At 45.1% G+C, this 21,340-nt stretch overlaps 1 protein-coding gene across 17 annotated transcripts in view; it reads right to left on the bottom strand.

The window, feature by feature from the left end:
* Positions 1-21,340, bottom strand: part of ZDHHC14 (zinc finger DHHC-type palmitoyltransferase 14) — a 650,690-nt gene that overhangs the window by 610,160 nt on the left and 19,190 nt on the right. Inside the window, exons 2-3 of one of the 17 annotated variants that reach the window (XM_069769384.1) lie at positions 13,327-13,414; positions 2,485-2,604 (exon numbers count right to left, since the gene is read on the bottom strand). The exons of 15 other annotated variants lie outside the window; for them this stretch is intronic. The gene's annotated coding sequence lies outside the window, so the exon portion shown is untranslated. The remainder of the gene's footprint in view (positions 1-2,484; positions 2,605-13,326; positions 13,415-21,340) is intronic. One more of the 17 variants, XM_069769378.1, reaches the window with a different exon arrangement.

The following is a 21,340-nucleotide window of genomic DNA, read 5'->3' as shown; positions in this document are numbered from 1 at the left end:
TTCATCTTGTTTAGGTACATCTCTCTGTGTAGCCCCGCGGGGAAGGCAGGATTGTCATAGATTGGAATCAAAGGGCCCGGGAAGGTTGTGATCTGAAGGTCTTTGTGTCTATTTTTAATAAGTAGTAATATGTTTCGTGTGAGAAAGGGTATGTGGACACCTGGCCCCCTCCCCTTACCCCCAGACCAGAGAACAACCTGAGGATCACAGCCATTAAGATCATTTTCTAGCTTTACCCATTTTTTGCTATTTTTGCTGTGGTAGAGGTCCAGGATACATGCTCCTATTGATGCATAACTGTAAATCGCAAGATCCGGGAGGCCCAGGCCACCCGTCAGCTTGGATCTGCTTAATAACGTGTATGAAATGCGAGCCCGACTGTGAGACCATATAAACCGGGTGATTATTTGTTTGAGGCGAGAAAAGAAAGAAGCTGGTAGGTATAAAGGTATTGTTTGAAAGAAATATAGGAGGCGTGGTAAGAGGTCCATTTTAACTGCGTTAATCCTGCCCAGCCAAGATAACTGGAGCCTATGCCATTTTTCTAGGTCTAAGTTGATTCTTTGCAAGGCCGTTGTAAAATTAGCCTCAAACAATTTGGATGTCTGGCCTGTAATTTTAATGCCCAAGTAGGTGAGGAAGTCAAAACGCCATTTGAATGGAAAGCATGTCCTTAATTGGTCAACCAAGGGGAGTTGTATTGAAATGTTTAAGATTTCGGATTTGTGGGAGTTTATTTTAAAATTACTAAGGAGGACGAATTTGTGTAGTTCCGAGATGATGTTTGGTATGCTCGTAGATGGAGAGGTGATATATAGAAGGATATCATCTGCAAGAAGTGCTAGCTTGTGTTATTCGGAACGTAATTTTATCCCTTTAATTGAGGGGTTATTTCTTAATGCCATAGCTAAATGCTCCATTGTTAATATATATAAGAGGGGAGAGAGTGGGCACCCCTGCCTTGTACCATTTCTGACCGGGAACACATTTGAAAGTGCGCCGTTGACCTTGACCTGGGCATTGGGAGAGGTATATAAAGCGGAGATTCTACGTAGCATATTTTCCTTTAAGCCAATTTCCTCTAGGGTCTGAAAAATAAATTCCCAATGAACCCGGTCAAAAGCTTTTTCAGCGTCATTTGACATAATGCACAGGGGATCCCCCTCCCTGCCCACCCTGTCAAGTAGAGAGATAGTTCGGATTGTGTTGTCCCTCGCCTCTCGTCCTGGGGCAAAGCCTACCTGATCCTGATTTATTAGTTTTGGCAAGAGAGGGCATAATCTATTTGCTAGCATTTTCGCATATATTTTCATATCAAGATTTATCAAGGAGATCGGGCGATAATTATTACATATAGAAAGGTCTTTACCGGGTTTGGGAAGCACCGTGATGTGGGCAGTAAGTGCCTGTGTAGGGAAAGAACCCCCAAGAGACAGAGTTACAAGCTTCTAGGAATATTGGACTAAGCAGTGTGTTGAACGACTTGTAGAAGCCTGCTGAAAACCCATCAGGGCCTGGACTCTTTCCTTGTTTTAAGGCGCAAATGGTTTCAGAAACCTCTTCCATTGAGAATTCCCTTTCAAGATCAGCTATATCGTCCTCAGGCAGTATGGGTAATTTGTGTTCCTGTAAGTATGATTTAATTTTATTACGGAGAAATTGTAATGGTGCATCTTTATAGTGTCCTGCTATATTATATAGGGATTTGTAATATTCGCTGAAGTTGTAAAGAATATCTCTAGTGTTGAACACTTTTTTCCCCTTCTTTGTTTTTAATAAAAGGGATGTATGTATTGGTATTACGTTGGTTGAGTGCTCTGGCTAAAAGTTTACTACTTTTATTGCCTAGTTGGTAGAAGCGACTCCTGAGTCTCTCCCTAAGACACTTGGATTTTTGATCAATAATAGTCAACAGTTTTTGCCTAACTGAGGAGAGCTGAGCAAATGTACTGGCCTCAAGATCTCGTTTATGTTGGTTTTCTAGATGATGGATTTGCTCTGTTAAGTTAATTATTTCTGCTGCTTTTTCTTTTTTCAACCGGGCACCATGGGAGATGAGAACACCTCTCACTACAGTTTTCAAACCCTCCCATTTCACAGTGGGAGACGTGGTGTCCTCCTCGTGATCGACCATGAAGTCCGCGATTGTCTGTTCAATCTCGGATTTACATATGGGATCCTGGAGCAGGTTCTCATTCAGACGCCAGGAGAAACCCGGTCTCAAGGCCGCATGAAGTGAGATTGATAAGTAAATAGGTGCATGATCCGACCATAGTATCGACCCCACGTCTGCCTTTACCTGTAAATCAAGTAGCCTATGTGAAACAAAAAAATAGTCTATTCTGCTGTAAGTATTATGGATTTTCGAGAAGAAGCTATAGTCCCTGGTTGTAGGGTTAAGAACCCTCCAGACGTCAACCATTCTCAAACTGTGCAACTGGGATTTTATTTTATTAATAGAAGATGAAGAATAGGAGGACTTACCCGAGGAGACATCCACCGCAGGGTTCATTGGGATGTTAAAGTCGCCTCCAAGTATCACAGGAGAGGAGCCAGCAAACTCCTCAAGGCGTCTTTTGCAGTCAGCTCCAAAGTTCTGTTGCCCTTGGTTTGGGAAATATACATTAGCTATTACAAGTTTATGTGTTGCCCATGTGATAAGTAGGAAGATATATCTACCATTTTTGTCGATTAAAGAATCAAGGATCTCAGGCATGAATGATTTGTGGAAAGCTATTGAAACACCTTTTGATTTGGAATATGGATTTGGGCTATGATACCATTTAGGATAATTTTTCGTGATACAGTGCGGTACTACTCCAGTTTTGAAATGTGTCTCTTGGAGCAGTAACACAGAGACCTGTTGTTTATGGCTATCGAATAAGACCCGCCTTCTTTTTTCTGGGATATTTAGCCCCTTTACGTTAAAGGAGCAAAATTTGATTTTATCCATAATCTAAGATCTCAACAGCCTCTCGTAGCATCATGCGCCCCGTCCGCTGAAACACAAGACAGCCAAGTGTGATAGGGAGAGAACAATGGGGGAGAGGGGAAAAGGGTAGGGTAAAGAAAGAGTAATAGAACATGAAGAACATAGAGAGAAGTGCGTCAAGGCTGAAGCATCGAATCTGGTCCTGCATTTGTGAGGTTGGGGCATAAAGAAGGGGAAGAGAAAATTCCCTCCCCCAACCCGTGCACCTCAAACGGAGAAAGAAAGCCGAGGAGAGCACTGACCCCCCCACCTCCCCGTGGGCTTGATAGGTCCCATGAGCAAGAGCTTACAAATATATAGTGTCTAAACAAAACAGAATAATAATAATGATAACAATAACCCAAGCATGGTCAAGGTGTCTCGCATATTAATAAGCAGTAATGACATTCACAATACCACATGCTCGAATGTTCAGAGGTTAAGACCAAACCCCCATGGCAGACCCACAATAAATCCGTCAGTCCGACTAGGAGATTCGGCCAGTCAACAATAGGTTAACATAGGGCTTAGTTAATTGAAGCAGAGCAACTAAACATATTACAATAATAAACAGGAACTAGTTAGAACTAGAGAAAAAAAAAATAGGGATAAAAGCAAAAGACTTCATGGAGGGTCAGAAGGAACCTCATTGGTGTGCCGTTTCTTGGGATGAGGGACCTTGAGCCACTTTGGAGGGGCGTCTGGAAGTGTTGGGGTTAAAGGCCAATCTGGAAGATCTATTAACGGGAGTTCAAATGTTCCTAGGAAGTTAGCCAGGTCCCCAATCCGACGAAAATATGCGCTTTTGCCACCTTTGAATGCCGTTAGTTGGAAAGGAAACCCCCATCTATAGGGGATATCTCTCTCTTTGATAACCGCCAACAGGGGTTTCAAGGCTTTGCGCAAAAATAGGGTACGTCTGGATAGGTCAGACAAGAGTAGAATTGGTTGGCCTTCAAACTGGAGAGATAACTTTTTCCTAGAGGCCATCATGATGGCTTCCTTGGTTCTGAAGTAATGCACCCTGCAGATGACATCTCTAGGACGTGAATCAGACGTGGGTCTAGGACCAAGAGATCTATGAATCCTGTCAAATTCAATGGTGTTGTCTTCACAGTCGCCAAGAATATCTAGAAATATTTTCTGAACTGTGCGGTCTAAATCCTGAGGACTGACGGATTCCGGGAGGCCACGTATACGGATGTTGTTACGCCTGCTGCGGTTTTCCAAGTCCTCAAGACCAGATGACATTTCCTCCAGTTTCATAGTATGATCCATTAAGATTTCTCTGTGCGCCTGTAGTTCTTGTGAGATATCTTCTTGCGCTTTCTCCACGTCCTCTATACGCGATGTGAATTCCATCTGCAGGTTATGTATCTCCTTTTTGTACGAGTTCTCAAGCCTGCAAGCAAAGCCCTCTAAGTCTGTTTTTGTCGGGAGAGCTTTAATGTATTTTCTTAGCTCGGCTATATTCATGTCTTCAGACAAATCTTTATCTCCTTTACTGTTGTCTGTTGATTTTGTAGGAGAGGCATGTGAGGCCTGTGACTCTTTTGAAGAGTTATTTTTATGCGAGGCTTGCGACATTGTTGATCTCGTGTTCCTTGTTTGGAGTGGCTGGTTTAGGAACCGTTCCATGTCCTCCAGGAGAGGTCCATCATGTAAGTTTGTGGGTTGTCCAGAAGTCTTTTTGGTTCTACCCATAAATGTCTGCTGCTATTGATTGCCCATGGAGATATTTAGGGGAACATGGGGGTGCAGTAATCACCACATTAGTTGTGGCCCTCCATCAGCAGGCCCCCCCCCCCCCCCCCCCCCCCCGAGGTGCATGCGTTTATGTTCCTAGAATTGTGGGGAGCATGTACAGTGCCTCAGACAAGGAGAGGGAGAACCTCTAGCTGTTAATATCAGTTCCAGCACTAGGTGCCGCCAGAGATCTAAGTTTGTAAAATGCAGGTCTATTAGATGATATGCTGATAATTGATTTCCAGTATTAATATAATAAAGGCACAATAATGACCTGATGTGAGACAATGGCAAAGTGACTGCAGCGCTTCTTCAGAAAAAAAAAAAAAATTCGGCGCGCGAATTTTTGCCTGTAGGACATTATTGCAAGAGAGCTTGGCTGAGTAGATTACACAAGAAGGAAAACACACAGCAAGTCAGCAGGATCTAGGAGCAACATGGCAGATGTGACAACCTACATGGTGAGCTGCAGCATGTGCTACATGTTCACAGATCGACCAGAAGAAGAATCCAATTTCACCTGTCAGAAGTGTAGACTAGTGGCCCTTTTAGAAGAAAAGGTGCGGGGTCTGGAAGAAAGAATAGCAACTTTGAAACTCAAAGAGAATGAAGACTTTCTAGACAGAACAGAAGCATCTCTACTGGTCACAGAAGGTGCAAAAAGTGTCAGAGAACCTCCAAAAGCAGATGAGTGGAAGCATGTGACCAAAAGAAGCAAGAAGACCATGGAGAAATCACCAACCACACAACTGAAGAACCGATATCAAATCTTTGTAGAGGATGAAGATGGCACACCTAAGAATGAAGCAATACCAGCAAGCAAAAAAGAAAAGGGCACACAGCAACAAGTGACAGCAAAAAGTACAGCCAAGAAGCAACGAAGAGTGGTGGTGGTGGGAGACTCACTACTGAGAGGCACCGAAGCAGCCATCTGCAGACCGGACATAACTGCAAGAGAAGTATGCTGCCTTCCAGGTGCGATGATCAAGGATGTGACCGATAGGATACCAAAGCTCTTCAGCTCCAAGGACGTCCACCCATTTCTTCTGATACATGTTGGCACCAATGACACGGCAAGGAAGGACCTACCGACAATCTGCAAGGACTTTGAAGAGTTGGGGAAGAAAGTAAAGGAACTGGATGCACAGGTAGTTTTTTCTTCTATCCTTCCAGTAGACGGGCATGGCACCAGGAGATGGAACAGGATCCTTGATGCAAACAACTGGCTAAGACGATGGTGCAGACAACAAGGATTTGGATTCCTGGACCACGGTGTGAATTACTGGTATGATGGACTCCTCGCCAGAGACGGACTACACCTCAACAAACCTGGGAAACACACATTCGCCAGAAGACTCGCTACACTCATCAGGAGGGCGTTAAACTAGAAGAAGAGGGGACGGGAAGAAAAACATTAGACTCGAACAAAGACGACCCAGGAAAACATACTCAGAAGGGAGGTAAGAACATTTCTAAAACAATCCACAGTGAGGAGATTGGAACAAAACAAAATCCTCTAAACTGCATGCTCGCAAACGCCAGAAGCCTGACAAACAAGATGGAAGAACTAGAAGCAGAAATATCTACAGGTAACTTTGACATAGTGGGAATAACCGAGACATGGTTAGATGAAAGCTATGACTGGGCAGTTAACTTACAGGGTTACAGTCTGTTTAGAAAGGATCGTAAAAATCGGAGAGGAGGAGGGGTTTGTCTCTATGTAAAGTCTTGTCTAAAGTCCACTTTAAGGGAGGATATTAGCGAAGGGAATGAGGATGTTGAGTCCATATGGGTTGAAATTCATGGAGGGAAAAATGGTAACAAAATTCTCATTGGGGTCTGTTACAAACCCCCAAATATAACAGAAAGCATGGAAAGTCTACTTCTAAAGCAGATAGATGAAGCTGCAACCCATAATGAGGTCCTGGTTATGGGGGACTTTAACTACCCGGATATTAACTGGGAAACAGAAACCTGTGAAACCCATAAAGGCAACAGGTTTCTGCTAATAACCAAGAAAAATTATCTTTCACAATTGGTGCAGAATCCAACCAGAGGAGCAGCACTTTTAGACCTAATACTATCTAATAGACCTGACAGAATAACAAATCTGCAGGTGGTCGGGCATCTAGGAAATAGCGACCACAATATTGTACAGTTTCACCTGTCTTTTACTAGGGGGACTTGTCAGGGAGTCACAAAAACACTGAACTTTAGGAAGGCAAAGTTTGACCAGCTTAGAGATGCCCTTAATCTGGTAGACTGGGACAATATCCTCAGAAATGAGAATACAGATAATAAATGGGAAATGTTTAAGAACATCCTAAAAATAGTCAGTGTAAGCGGTTTATACCTTGTGGGAATAAAAGGACTAGAAATAGGAAAAACCCAATGTGGCTAAACAAAGAAGTAAGACAGGCAATTAACAGTAAAAAGAAAGCATTTGCACTACTAAATCAGGATGGCACCATTGAAGCTCTAAAAAACTATAGGGAGAAAAATACTTTATCTAAAAAACTAATTAAAGCTGCCAAAAAGGAAACAGAGAAGCACATTGCTAAGGAGAGTAAAACTAATCCCAAACTGTTCTTCAACTATATCAATAGTAAAAGAATAAAAACTGAAAATGTAGGCCCCTTAAAAAATAGTGAGGAAAGAATGGTTGTAGATGACGAGGAAAAAGCTAACATATTAAACACCTTCTTCTCCACGGTATTCACGGTGGAAAATGAAATGCTAGGTGAAATCCCAAGAAACAATGAAAACCCTATATTAAGGGTCACCAATCTAACCCAAGAAGAGGTGCGAAACCGGCTAAATAAGATTAAAATAGATAAATCTCCGGGTCCGGATGGCATACACCCACGAGTACTAAGAGAACTAAGTAATGTAATAGATAAACCATTATTTCTTATTTTTAGTGACTCTATAGCGACAGGGTCTGTTCCGCAGGACTGGCGCATAGCAAATGTGGTGCCAATATTCAAAAAGGGCTCTAAAAGTGAACCTGGAAATTATAGGCCAGTAAGTCTAACCTCTATTGTTGGTAAAATATTTGAAGGGTTTCTGAGGGATGTTATTCTGGATTATCTCAATGAGAATAACTGTGTAACTCCATATCAGCATGGGTTTATGAGAAATCGCTCCTGTCAAACCAATCTAATCAGTTTTTATGAAGAGGTAAGCTATAGACTGGACCACGGTGAGTCATTGGACGTGGTATATCTCGATTTTTCCAAAGCGTTTGATACCGTGCCGCACAAGAGGTTGGTACACAAAATGAGAATGCTTGGTCTGGGGGAAAATGTGTGTAAATGGGTTAGTAACTGGCTTAGTGATAGAAAGCAGAGGGTGGTTATAAATGGTATAGTCTCTAACTGGGTCGCTGTGACCAGTGGGGTACCGCAGGGGTCAGTATTGGGACCTGTTCTCTTCAACATATTCATTAATGATCTGGTAGAAGGTTTACACAGTAAAATATCGATATTTGCAGATGATACAAAACTATGTAAAGCAGTTAATACAAGAGAAGATAGTATTCTGCTACAGATGGATCTGGATAAGTTGGAAACTTGGGCTGAAAGGTGGCAGATGAGGTTTAACAATGATAAATGTAAGGTTATACACATGGGAAGAGGGAATCAATATCACCATTACACACTGAACGGGAAACCACTGGGTAAATCTGACAGGGAGAAGGACTTGGGGATCCTAGTTAATGATAAACTTACCTGGAGCAGCCAGTGCCAGGCAGCAGCTGCCAAGGCAAACAGGATCATGGGGTGCATTAAAAGAGGTCTGGATACACATGATGAGAGCATTATACTGCCTCTGTACAAATCCCTAGTTAGACCGCACATGGAGTACTGTGTCCAGTTTTGGGCACCGGTGCTCAGGAAGGATATAATGGAACTAGAGAGAGTACAAAGGAGGGCAACAAAATTAATAAAGGGGATGGGAGAACTACAATACCCAGATAGATTAGCGAAATTAGGATTATTTAGTCTAGAAAAAAGACGACTGAGGGGCGATCTAATAACCATGTATAAGTATATAAGGGGACAATACAAATATCTCGCTGAGGATCTGTTTATACCAAGGAAGGTGACGGGCACAAGGGGGCATTCTTTGCGTCTGGAGGAGAGAAGGTTTTTCCACCAACATAGAAGAGGATTCTTTACTGTTAGGGCAGTGAGAATCTGGAATTGCTTGCCTGAGGAGGTGGTGATGGCGAACTCAGTCGAGGGGTTCAAGAGAGGCCTGGATGTCTTCCTGGAGCAGAACAATATTGTATCATACAATTATTAGGTTCTGTAGAAGGACGTAGATCTGGGTATTTATTATGATGGAATATAGGCTGAACTGGATGGACAAATGTCTTTTTTCGGCCTTACTAACTATGTTACTAATAAAAGGGGGGTGGGAGAGCAAGTCAATAAACAAGTGCACCAAGAACCTCAGGTATACCCATGTCATGGGGGTGCTTCTTTGTGAAAGAGTCTGTCCCCAAGATGGCGTTCACCTCCCAATGGCGGGAAAACAGCCGTGGTGAAAAACACAATAGCAGGTGCTTCAGGGGCCCCCTGTCCCACTGCTGCTCGTTAATGTCTAGGGGGGATTCCTGCTGCCGGGCTTACCTTGTAGCCCCCCTGTGCAGGGAAGGCACTGACGTTGCTGTCGGCAATAAGGAGCGGTGACTTAGGCTGGTGTCTTGCTTCGCTGCAGGGTCAGAAGCGGCGCTCCAGTTCCAGGGGTCCGGAGCGGTTGCCGCGATCCTGTGCTCCGGCGTTGTATCCGAGTGCCGGCGGGCTGCGCTGATCGCTGGAGGCAGAGTGGCTCACCCCCCGGGAGCTCTGCTTCTGTCTGTGGACCTCTGGCGTTGGCGCTGCTGTATACCCGGCCACAGTATCCTCTGAAGGGTCGCGCTGGCGTCTCTGCTGCCCGAAGGAGCGGTGTCTCCAGCAGTAGTCCAGTAGGCTCCGGAGCGGTCACTGTGGTGCGGGGAACTTGCCTTGCAGTAGATGCTGGTATTCTCCCAGGAGCTGTGAGCAGCGGTGTGAAGGGAAGGGGTCTCGCTCCAAGCAGTCTCTGAACAGGAGCGATGAGAGATTCACTCACCGCTGACCCCTGTGGAGGGTGCTGCTTCTCCTACAGTCCCCTGTCACCACCGGCGATGTCTTTGATGGTGCGGCTGCAGGGGGACTCTCCTGTCCAGGCTTTGCGGCTCAGCGCTCTTGATTGCCGATTTTGACCGGTCTGTAGACCAGTATCTTGTTGAGGCATCTCAGATTGATAATTGTCCTTAAAGGGAATCTGTCACCCCCAAAATCATATATGAGCTGCGGCCATCGGCATTAGGGCTTACCTACAGCATTCTGTAATGCTGTAGATAAGCCCCGATGTAACCTGAAAGATGAGAAATAAAGATTATATTATACTCACCCAGGGGCAGTACCGCTGCGGTCCGGGTCTGATGGACGTCACGGTCCAGTCCAGCACCTCCTATCTTCATCTGATGACGTCCTCTTCATGTCTTCTTGCCGTGGCTCCGGCGCAGGTGTACTTTGTCTGCCCTCTTGAGGGCAGAGCAAAGTACTTCAGTGCGCAGGCGCTGAGCCTCTCTGACCTTTCCCGGCACCAAGAAGAGGACGTCATCTGATGGAAGATGGGAGGCACTGGACCGGACCTCGACGCCCATCGGACCCGGACCACCCCTGGGTGAGTATAGTCTAACCTCTTTCTCATCTTTCAGGTTACATCGGGGGCTTATCTACATCATTACAGAATGCTGTAGGTAAGCCCCTGATGCCGGTGGACGCAGCTCATAAAATTTTTGGGGGTGACAGACTCCCTTTAACGACTGGTCGGACTTCCTTATCAGACACAGGGGAGAATAAAACTCCCTTCCCCGGCTGCTGAACAGGCACCTCCACAAGTACTCTCTTTCGAAGCAAAAGTAACACCTCCGCCTCCAGGGCCTGCTCCTTCCAGAATTTGGGGGATGAGATCCTGAAGCTGTGCCTGGGAGTGGATGTGAACTCTAGTCTCAGCCCTGATCTGATTATACTGAGTACCCAGGTATGGCAAGCTGAAATCACTTGAAGGCATGAGAACCAAGGTATTTTTTGGCCAGAAGTGTGCTTTGAGAATCACCCTTGCTCCTCTTATCTTTCTGATCACTAACGGAATTTACATCACTGGCGGGAAGCCATAAGCTAGGTCGAATTCCCAGGCAAATTGGATCAAGTCTACCATGTCTGGTTGATCCGCTGTGTTTAGGGAGGCAAATATTTGCACCTGTCTGTTTCTTCTGGTCGCCAACAAATATATTTGTGGAAGTCCCCATACCTCAACTATCTTCTTGAATATTAGACTATTGAGAATCCATTCTGCTTGGCGTAGCTTGTGACGACTGAGGAAGTCGGCTTTTGTGTTTTCTACTCCTCTGATGTGAAGAGCTGTGATGGATAAGAGGTTTACTTCTGCTAAATCGAAAATATTTGTCGTTGAAGTCATACTTTCCGATCGCGTTCCGCCTTGATTTAAATATGCGACAATTGTCATATTGTCCAATAGGATTCTTACGCGAGATCCTCGGAGCTGGGGAAGGAAACAATTCAAAGCATGATTAACTGCCTTCAGTTCCTACCAATTGGAGGGCTGCTGCATTTCAACAGTGTTCCAACTGCCCTGAGCTAGATCCAGACCTAAATGGGACCCCCAACCCTTCTGGGCTAGCGTCAGTGGTAACATAGTAACATAGTTAGTAAGGCCGAAAAAAGACATTTGTCCATGCAGTTCAGCCTATATTCCATCATAATAAATCCCCATATCTACGTCCTTCTACAGAACCTAATAATTGTATGATACAATATTGTTCTGCTCCAGGAAGACATCCAGGCCTCTCTTGAACCCCTCGACTGAGTTCGCCATCACCACCTCCTCAGGCAAGCAATTCCAGATTCTCACTGCCCTAACAGTAAAGAATCCTCTTCTATGTTGGTGGAAAAACCTTCTCTCCTCCAGACGCAAAGAATGCCCCCTTGTGCCCGTCACCTTCCTTGGTATAAACAGATCCTCAGCGAGATATTTGTATTGTCCCCTTATATACTTATACATGGTTATTAGATCGCCCCTCAGTCGTCTTTTTTCTAGACTAAATAATCCTAATTTCTCTAATCTATCTGGGTATTGTAGTTCTCCCATCCCCTTTATTAACTGGACACAGTACTCCATGTGCGGTCCAACTAGGGATTTGTACAGAGGCAGTATAATGCTCTCATCATGTGTATCCAGACCTCTTTTAATGCACCCCATGATCCTGTTTGCCTTGGCAGCTGCTGCCTGGCACTGGCTGCTCCAGGTAAGTTTATCATTAACTAGGATCCCAAAGTCCTTCTCCCTGTCAGATTTACCCAGTGGTTTCCTGTTCAGTGGTTTCCTGTTCAGTGTGTAATGGTGATATTGATTCCTTCTTCCCATGTGTATAACCTTACATTAATCATTATTAAACCTCATCTGCCACCTTTCAGCCCAAGTTTCCAACTTATCCAGATCCATCTGTAGCAGAATACTATCTTCTCTTGTATTAACTGCTTTACATAGTTTTGTATCATCTGCAAATATCGATATTTTACTGTGTAAATCTTCTACCAGATCATTAATGAATATGTTGAAGAGAACAGGTCCCAATACCGACCCCACAGGTGGGTGCTCCACCGCTCTCTTGGAAAAACTCCATCACCAGATCACATCTAGCCGGCAGCTTTTGTTTTGCCCCAAAAAGATTTTTAAGCCACCACCACGACAAGGTAGACTCTTTTGGTCGGGCCCTACTCTACTGTAACCTATTAATCATTTGTTAAAATACAATCTAGGTATATTTTTATTTATTTTTCAATTTTTCAAATTACCAATAATATCACATACAAGGGACAAATACCACCTCACCATGACCAGACACCATATTACCACCACATAGAAACCTATAATACCACATACAAGGAACAAATACCGACACGCCATGTCCAGATCACATATTACCACCACATAGTGACTAAATAGTAGATACAAGAAACAAATACCGCCACACCATGGTCAGACAACATATTACCACCACATAATGACTGAACACTACAATACTGATCATTAATTAAAAAAACAATACTAATATCACCATACGTGTTATTATACACAGTAGATCTGTACTTCATATGCAGTGTCTGTGTAGAGGTAATACAGTGATTATCGGTGATATTATACACAGGAGCTCTGTAAATAGGGTCAGTGTACAGGTAATACAGTTCACCGGTGACATACACAGGAGCGCTGTATACAATGTATAGTGAACGGGTAATACAGTGATCCAGATTACATTACATTATACACAGGAGCTCTGTATACAGTATTAGTGTACGGGTAATACAGTGATCAACTGATATACACACGAGAACTGTACAGGTTATACTGTGATCAATGACATACACAGGAGCTCTATATATAGTATCAGTGTAAAGGTAATACAGTGATCACTGGTGAAATTGTACACAGGACTGCTGTATATAGTATTCAGTGTACAGTGCCAGTCTACAGGTAAAACACTGACTCACCAGTGAGGTCACTAAGTGAAGTCCTTCATCTTTTCTTTTCATCTTTATCCAGCACAGACCACCATTCACTTCCAGCCAGGGCTCGTCTCTGCAGGAAATAACGCAGTTAGCTAGAGCACCGCTTCTAGAACACATTATTTTTTCCCAACTTCTAAACTACACCAGATGAAGAAAAAAAGGCGATATAGTATCGCTCTGCAAAGTAACAGTACAGCCTCCCGCATTTAAAGCAGTATCCTCAAAAAATAAAGTAAATACATCATTGTAGTAATAATATCCCTTATTAGACCATTTGGTAATAATATCCCCCATTGTGACAGCCCTGAATCTCATTCCTGACTCCAGCCATATGTTCTCCCATCCTGCCCTCATGAGTATCCATTCTGCCCCCATGTGATGTCCGATCCTGCCCCACCTGTCCAGTGATCCTGCCCCATCTGCCTCCATTGTATCCATCCTGCCCCATGATCCTGCACCATGTGTCTCCATCCTGCCCCATGGACCTGCCCCATCTGTCTCCATCCTACCCCATGGACCTGCCCCACCTGTCTCCCTCCTGCCCCATGATCCTGCCCCATCTGTCTCCCTCCTGCCCCATCTGTCTCCATCCTGCCCCCAAACTGCCCCGTGTCTCCCAATCTGTCTCCCAATCTGCCCCGTGTCTCCCATCCTGCCCCCGTGTCTCCCATCCTGCCATGTCCTTCCTCCCGTGTCTCCACACTTCCCCCTGTGTCTCCACACTTCCCCCTGTGTCTCCATATACATACCTGGAACCTGCCAGAAAACCATGAGCCGAGGGGGGAGGCTGCATGCAGTGGCTCCCCCGCAACTGCAACTGATGCCGCAGCCCCTGCTGTTCGCACGGAGACCACACAGGCTGGTGCTCTGCTCAGGGGATCCTTCATTCGTGTAGGTATACTAAGGATTCCTATAGGAACAGGAAAGCCAACTGAGGAGGAGAGGGGGACCGCCGATTTTATCTCTGTAGGTTTCTTGTTCCTATGGGCGGGTCCCTCTCTCAAAGTGGGTGCTGTCGAGGCGAAGGGTTAAAGCTGAAGGAAATGCCACCATCTTTCAGGACACTTCCCCTTAAATATCAGATTGCCCCGTCCACCTCTGGCTGTCTCCTTAAGTTTCAAATCCAACGCACTGTGTGGATGGATTCCCTTAGCCCTGGGCATGCGCAGTCCCAGATGGCCGCTGCAGTTAACGGCGCTTTGTCATCAGGACGCAGATCTCATCCTGCGTCCCACGCATGCGTAGACCTGCGCAGCCTCTCTTTCCGGCACTCGGCCTCAGGACACGCCAGCTTCCTTCAGCGTCCCCGGCACGTCTGCTGACCTGGAAGCAAGTCTCAGTGCACTTCGCTGGGGCACTCCTGCAACCCCCCCAGAGTGCGCAGATCCGGGACCTCGTGTCGGCTAGAACAGGGGTCCCCAACTCCAGTCCTCAAGGCCCACCAACATGTCATGTTTTCAGGATTTCCTTAGTCTTGCCCAGGTAATAATTGCATCACCTGTGCAATGCAAAGGAAATCCTGAAATCATGACCTGTTGGTGGGCCTTGAGGACTGGAGTTGGGGACCCCTGGGCTAGAAGACATTTGCCCAACAGGTCTCAGCCTGCATGATGCTGCATCAACCTCCCGGTCGGCATCCCCTCACCCGTGGACTGCATCCCACGCTCTTGGACAAACCCCAGGTAAGTGTAAGTTTAACGTTTCATTCTGAAGGTTCCCATGAGGACAGGAAACCAAACTGATGCAGAGGAGAGGTACCACCTTTTTATTCAGTAGGTTTCCTGCCCTGGTGGGCAGATACCCTCTCTCAGGTGGTGCAGTCATGGGAGAATGGAAGAAAATATCGTAGTTACTCACCGATAACTGTATTTCTCTGATCCCATGACGGCACCACGGAGAGAGGGATCCGCCCTCAGGGACAGGAAACCCACAGGTTAAAAAGGCGGGACCTCTCTTCCACCTCAGTTTGTTTTATAGATCCTTGACAGGACTTCAGCTGTAACTTAAGTAGTTATTTACACACACAGAAAGTCTTTCAAGTCATCGTTTATCATCATTATATTATTATTACATTTATTTATTTTTTCCCCACCGCGTGGCTAAGCATTAATGGCTAACTAGAAGTGTGCACACCCATATGTGAAGGGAGGGAATATACGGGCGCCGTCATGGGATCAGAGAAATACCGTTATCGGTGAGTAACTACGATATTCTCTTACTCCCATGACGGCACCACGGAGAGAATTTCATAGGATGTGAGTTTTAGGGTGGGATTACTGCCTCCAGAACCCTTCTCCCGAAGGTTAAGTCTGAAGAGGAAGATAGGTCAAGCTGGTAGTGCTTAAAGAAAGTAGAGGAAGGGACCAAGTGGCTGCTCTACATATCTGGTCAAGTGATGCTCCAGCTCGCTCTGCCCAAGAGGTCGCCATCGATCTGGTTGAATGAACCTTAATTCCTTCTGGAGTGGCTTCCTTGGATGAGGCGTATGACAGGGCAATAGCGTCCCATATCCATCTTGCCAACGTGGCTTTTGATGCTCTGTGTCCTTTGTTTGGCCCCTGAAAATAGACAGAGACCTCCCTTTCCTACACTCCCTCGTGGCTGATATATATTGGCTGAAACATCTCTTCACATCTAGTGTGTGCAAGGTTTTACCCCCTTTTTTTTTGGGGGGGGGGGGGGGGGTTTGGACAAAAGCATGGTAAGTATATCTCCTAGGATCTATGGAAGCGTGATGCCACTTTAGGAAGGGAGGATGGATCAGTTTTAAGGACTATGCGGTCCTTTTATATCTGGGTTAGAGGCAGATAAGCTGATAGAGCCTGTAAGTCACTGATCCTGCAAGCCGAGGTTAGTGCTACCAGTAGGAAGGTTTTCAGGGAAACTATTTTTAAGGAAGCCTGTAATAAGGGTTCAAAAGGCGCTTGGTTAGTGCAGAAGGTACTACGTTCAGATCCCAGGAAGCGTAGTATGATGTACAACTGGCCTAGATCTAGTTAAAGCTTTAACAAACCTTTAAATCTAATGGTTCCCTTCCCAGTCACAGTTATAAAGGGCACCCAATGCTGCGACTTGAACTTTTAGAGTGCTCGTTGCCAAGCCTTTCTCTAATCCTTTTTGGAAGAATTCTAGTATTTCCTGAACTGGGGTCTCTTCCGATAAGCTGATACCTGAATTAGAGAGGAATCTTTTCCAGACTTTGCCATACGCTCTGGTAGTTACTTGATTCCTACTGGTTAACAGAGTTCAGACTAAATTTGGAGAAAACCCTTTCCTGGTCAAAAGTTTCCTCTCAAATTCCAGGCTGCCATATGCAAGATTTTTTTTTTTTTTTTTGTGGATGGTTTATTGGCCCCTGGCGCAGAAGATTCAGGATATCTGGGAGGACCCAAGGGTCTGTTACCGACATCAGGCGTAGCCATGGGAACCGCGTTCTTTTTGGCCAAAAAAGGGGCTATCATGATCATCTTTGCTCTGTCGTCCTGGATTTTCCTCAGGACTAATGGAATTAATGCTATCGGGGGAAAGGCGTATGCTATTTGGAAATTACAGGGAATTAGAAAGGCGTCTAGGGTCACTGGATTCCCCGTGGATCTATTGGACAGAAGTTCTCCGTTTTCTGGTTTTGACTGTTCTCGAATAGATCTATATCCGGGGTCCCCCAACGGTCCACTATGTGATTGAATATTTGCTGGCTTAATTCCCATTCCCCCTGTTTTAGCTGTGTTCTGCTAAGAAATCTGCTGTCTGATGATCTGTCCCTGTGATATGAAGGGCTGATAGGGAGGATAGGTTGGATTCTGCTTGTAACAGAATGGATTTCGTTACTTCCATCAGGGTTTGGGACCTCGTACCCCCCTGGTGATTCAAATACGCCACTACCATCCTGTTGTCTGTCAGTACCCTTACGTGATGGGAACGGAGGGAAACTAAGAAATGGTTTAGCGCGTAATTACTTCCACAAAACTCTTTCAAGTTTGAAGTGAAGAGCTTTCCCCCTCTGACCATGGGCCCTGGGCAATTTGATCTTTTGAGTGAGCTCCCCAACCCCATGGAATTGCATCCGTTGTGAGGGTTACTGAGACCGGCCATATCCATGGAACCCCCCTGGCGAGATTGGACGAGTCTATCCACCAGGCTAGGGAAGTCATTGTTTGCGAGGAGATTTTCAAGCGTTTTTCTAAATCTCCCTCTAGGCGGGATTTCCCACTGGAGATCTCTGGAATGATACGGAGCCCCCTGGACCGCTGGGATGCAGGCTGTCATCGATCCTAATATGGACATTGCTTTCCTTAAAGAAATGACTGGAGAATGTTATAAGTGCTCCACTAGTTGTGTCATGTTGGAAATTTTTAACTCTGTTAGATAACTTTTTTTTTTTTTTTTTTTTTTTTGAGTCTATTATTGTCCCCCAGTACTGCTGTACTTGTGTTGGGATAATTTTGGATATCTCTAGGTTAAAAAACCAACCCAGATTTGATAGGGCTGTCGTCACTTTGTCGGACTGCTGACTGCAATGGAGAGAGGATCTGCCCATCAGCTGAGTGTGGCCTGAGCGTAAGTGTGGACAGCGGTAAGTGTGACTTGTGATTCAGTGAAGAGGTATTTGGAAAGCCTTTAACAAATACCTGTGTGAATTGGTGCGAGTTGCTGAATTGGGGGTAGCTATATTCATAAGGGGTTAACTTAGGGTAGGGGCTCATAATTAAGGGTTTATAAGGGGCAGCTGTTTGGGGCTCCAGTCCTTTTTGGAAGTGTATTTGGACAGCAAGGTGGATTGCTGTTAAGGGAGAGAGAAAAAAAAAAAAAATCTTTAAATCTTTAGCATAGCGAGTGTGAGCGAGCTGAGTGTGGCCTGAGCGTAAGTGTGGACAGCGGTAAGTGTGACTTGTGATTCAGTGAAGAGGTATTTGGAAAGCCTTTAACAAATACCTGTGTGAATTGGTGCGAGTTGCTGAATTGGGGGTAGCTATATTCATAAGGGGTTAACTTAGGGTAGGGGCTCATAATTAAGGGTTTATAAGGGGCAGCTGTTTGGGGCTCCAGTCCTTTTTGGAAGTGCATTTGGACAGCAAGGTGGATTGCTGTTAAGGGAGAGAGAAAAAAAAAAATCTTTAAATCTTCAGCATAGCGAGTGTGGCCTGAGCGTAAGTGTGGACAGCGGTAAGTGTGACTTGTGATTCAGTGACTTTGGAGTCAGGGAGTTTCCAAGGGAGGAATTACTGAATTGCTGTCTGATTTTTATTAATACTTTGTATTTATTTTTTATTTAACTGTTCTGTCTGGTGCAATCCCCATTAGGAAATGTGCTCCACTCTTGTTAATGCCATCCAGTGCACATCTTGCCACATGTATGCAATCCTTGATCAGCCGATCGAGGGTGCATACTGCTGTGCGAGATGTGAGCACGTTGTGCATTTGGAAACCCAGATTCTGGATCTAAATGTGCAGCTGGCAACACTGAGATCCATAGACAATATGGAGAGGAGTCTTCTGCTCACGGAGCAGACGCTCAATGGGACAGATGAGGGGGGGGATGGTGGGATGGAGCAGCAGGACAATGAAGTAGCAAGCTGGGTGACAGTTAGGAAGCGGGGTAGAGGGAAGAGTGCCAGGGAGGCTAGTCCTGACCTGGCACACCCCAATAAGTTTGCTAAGTTGGCAGATGAGGGGGGTGCCAGTACAGGGGTAGCACTGCTGCAGCCAGGCATGTCCTCTGAAATCCGGAGGAGTGACTGCTCCAGTAAGGAGGGAAATAGGAGAGCAGGGCAGGCCAGACAGGTGCTGGTAGTGGGCGACTCAATTATTAGGGGAACAGATAGGGCAATCTTTCACAAAGACAGGGATCGTCGAACGGTGTGCTGCCTACCTGGCGCTCGAGTCCGACACATCGCTGATCGGGTGGACAGATTATTGGGAGGGGCTGGTGAGGACCCAGCGGTCATGGTGCACATTGGCACTAATGACAAAGTTAGAGGTAGGTGGAAGGTCCTTAAAGATGATTTCAGGGAATTAGGCTGCAAGCTGAAAGCAAGGACCTCCAACGTGGTATTTTCCGAAATACTGCTGGTACCACGTGCCACGCCAGAGAGGCAACGGGAGATTAGGGAGGTTAATAAGTGGCTGAAGAATTGGTGTAGGAAGGAGGGGTTTGGGTTCCTGCAGAACTGGGCCGACTTCTCAGTTGGCTACAGGCTCTACGCTAGGGATGGACTGCACCTCAATGGGGAGGGTGCAGCTGTGCTGGGGGAGAGAATGGCTAGAAGGTTGGAGGAGTGTTTAAACTAGGAATTGGGGGGGAGGGTATTCATTTTATAGGAGGGGAAGATAGTGCAGACATAGACCTGGGCACAAATAAGGAAGTTGGGGGTGGCGGTGGCATGGGGGGTGGGGTCAGAACAGTTAATAATTTAAGAAATAGAAGTACAGAGAGGAACATAAAGTGCATGTATACTAATGCCAGAAGCCTCGCCAACAAAATGGACGAATTAGAACTAATGTTGTTGGAGCACAATTATGACATGGTGGGGATATCTGAAACGTGGCTGGATGAGAGCCATGACTGGGCTGTTAACTTGCAGGGCTATAGCCTGTTCAGAAATGACCGTACAGATAAGCGAGGGGGAGGGGTGTGTCTGTAAAATCGTCCTTAAAACCCATCCTGCGCGATAATATAGGTGAATTTAATGAAAATGTAGAATCCCTGTGGGTGGAGATAAGGGGAGGGGGAAAAAATAAATTACTGATAGGGGTTTGTTATAAATCTCCAAAAATAATGGAAGCAATGGAGAATATCCTCGTAAAGCAAATAGATGAAGCTGCGACTCAAGGAGAAGTCATTATTATGGGGGACTTCAACTACCCTGAAATAGATTGGGGAACAGAAACCTGCAGTTCCAGCAAAGGTAATCGGTTTTTGACAACTATGAGAGACAATTACCTTTCACAACTGGTTCAGGACCCAACAAGAAAGGGGGCACTGCTAGACCTAATATTAACCAACAGGCCAGACCGCATATCAAATATAAGGGTTGGGGGTCACTTGGGAAATAGCGATCACAAAATAATAAGTTTTCATGTATCCTTTAAAAAGATGTGTAGTAGAGGGGTTACAAGGACACTAAACTTCAGGAGGGCAAATTTCCAACGGATGAGAGAGGATCTTGGTGCAATTAACTGGGACGATGTCCTGAGACACAAAAATACACAAAGAAAATGGGAGACGTTTATTACCATCCTGGCTAGGACCTGTGCACAGTATATACCGTATGGGAATAAACATACTAGAAATAGGAGGAAACCAATATGGCTAAATAGAGCTGTAAGGGGCGCAATAAGTGACAAAAAGAAAGCATTTAGAGAATTAAAGGAAGTAGGTAGTGAGGAGGCATTAAATAAATACAGAAGATTAAATAAATTCTGTAAAAAGCAAATCAAGGCAGCAAAGATTGAGACAGAGAGACTCATTGCCAGAGAGAGTAAAAATAATCCTAAAATATTCTTTAACTACCTAAATAGTAAGAAACTAAAAAATGATAGTGTTGGCCCCCTTAAAAATAGTCTGGGTGAGATGGTGGATGAGGATGAGGAAAAGGCCAATATGCTAAATGACTTTTTCATCAGTATTTACACAAGAAAATCCCATGGCAGACAAAATGTCTAGTGATAAAAATTCCCAATTAAATGTCACCTGCTTAACCCAGCAGGAAGTGCGGCGGCGTCTAAAAATCACTAAAATTGACAAATCTCCGGGCCCGGATGGGATACACCCCCGAGTACTGCAGGAATTAAGTACAGTCATTGATAGACCATTATTTTTAATCTTTAAAGACTCCATAATAACAGGGTCTGTGCCACAGGACTGGCGTATAGCAAATGTGGTGCCAATATTCAAAAAGGGAACAAAAACTGAACTCGGAAATTATAGGCCAGTAAGCTTAACCTCTACTGTGGGTAAAATCCTGGAGGGCATTCTAAGGGATGCTATACTGGAGTA

The sequence above is a fragment of the Ranitomeya imitator genome, chromosome 5, assembly GCF_032444005.1.
Source record: "Ranitomeya imitator isolate aRanImi1 chromosome 5, aRanImi1.pri, whole genome shotgun sequence".
Lineage (NCBI taxonomy): Eukaryota > Metazoa > Chordata > Amphibia > Anura > Dendrobatidae > Ranitomeya > Ranitomeya imitator.
This window is presented reverse-complemented; position numbering and strand designations above follow the sequence as displayed.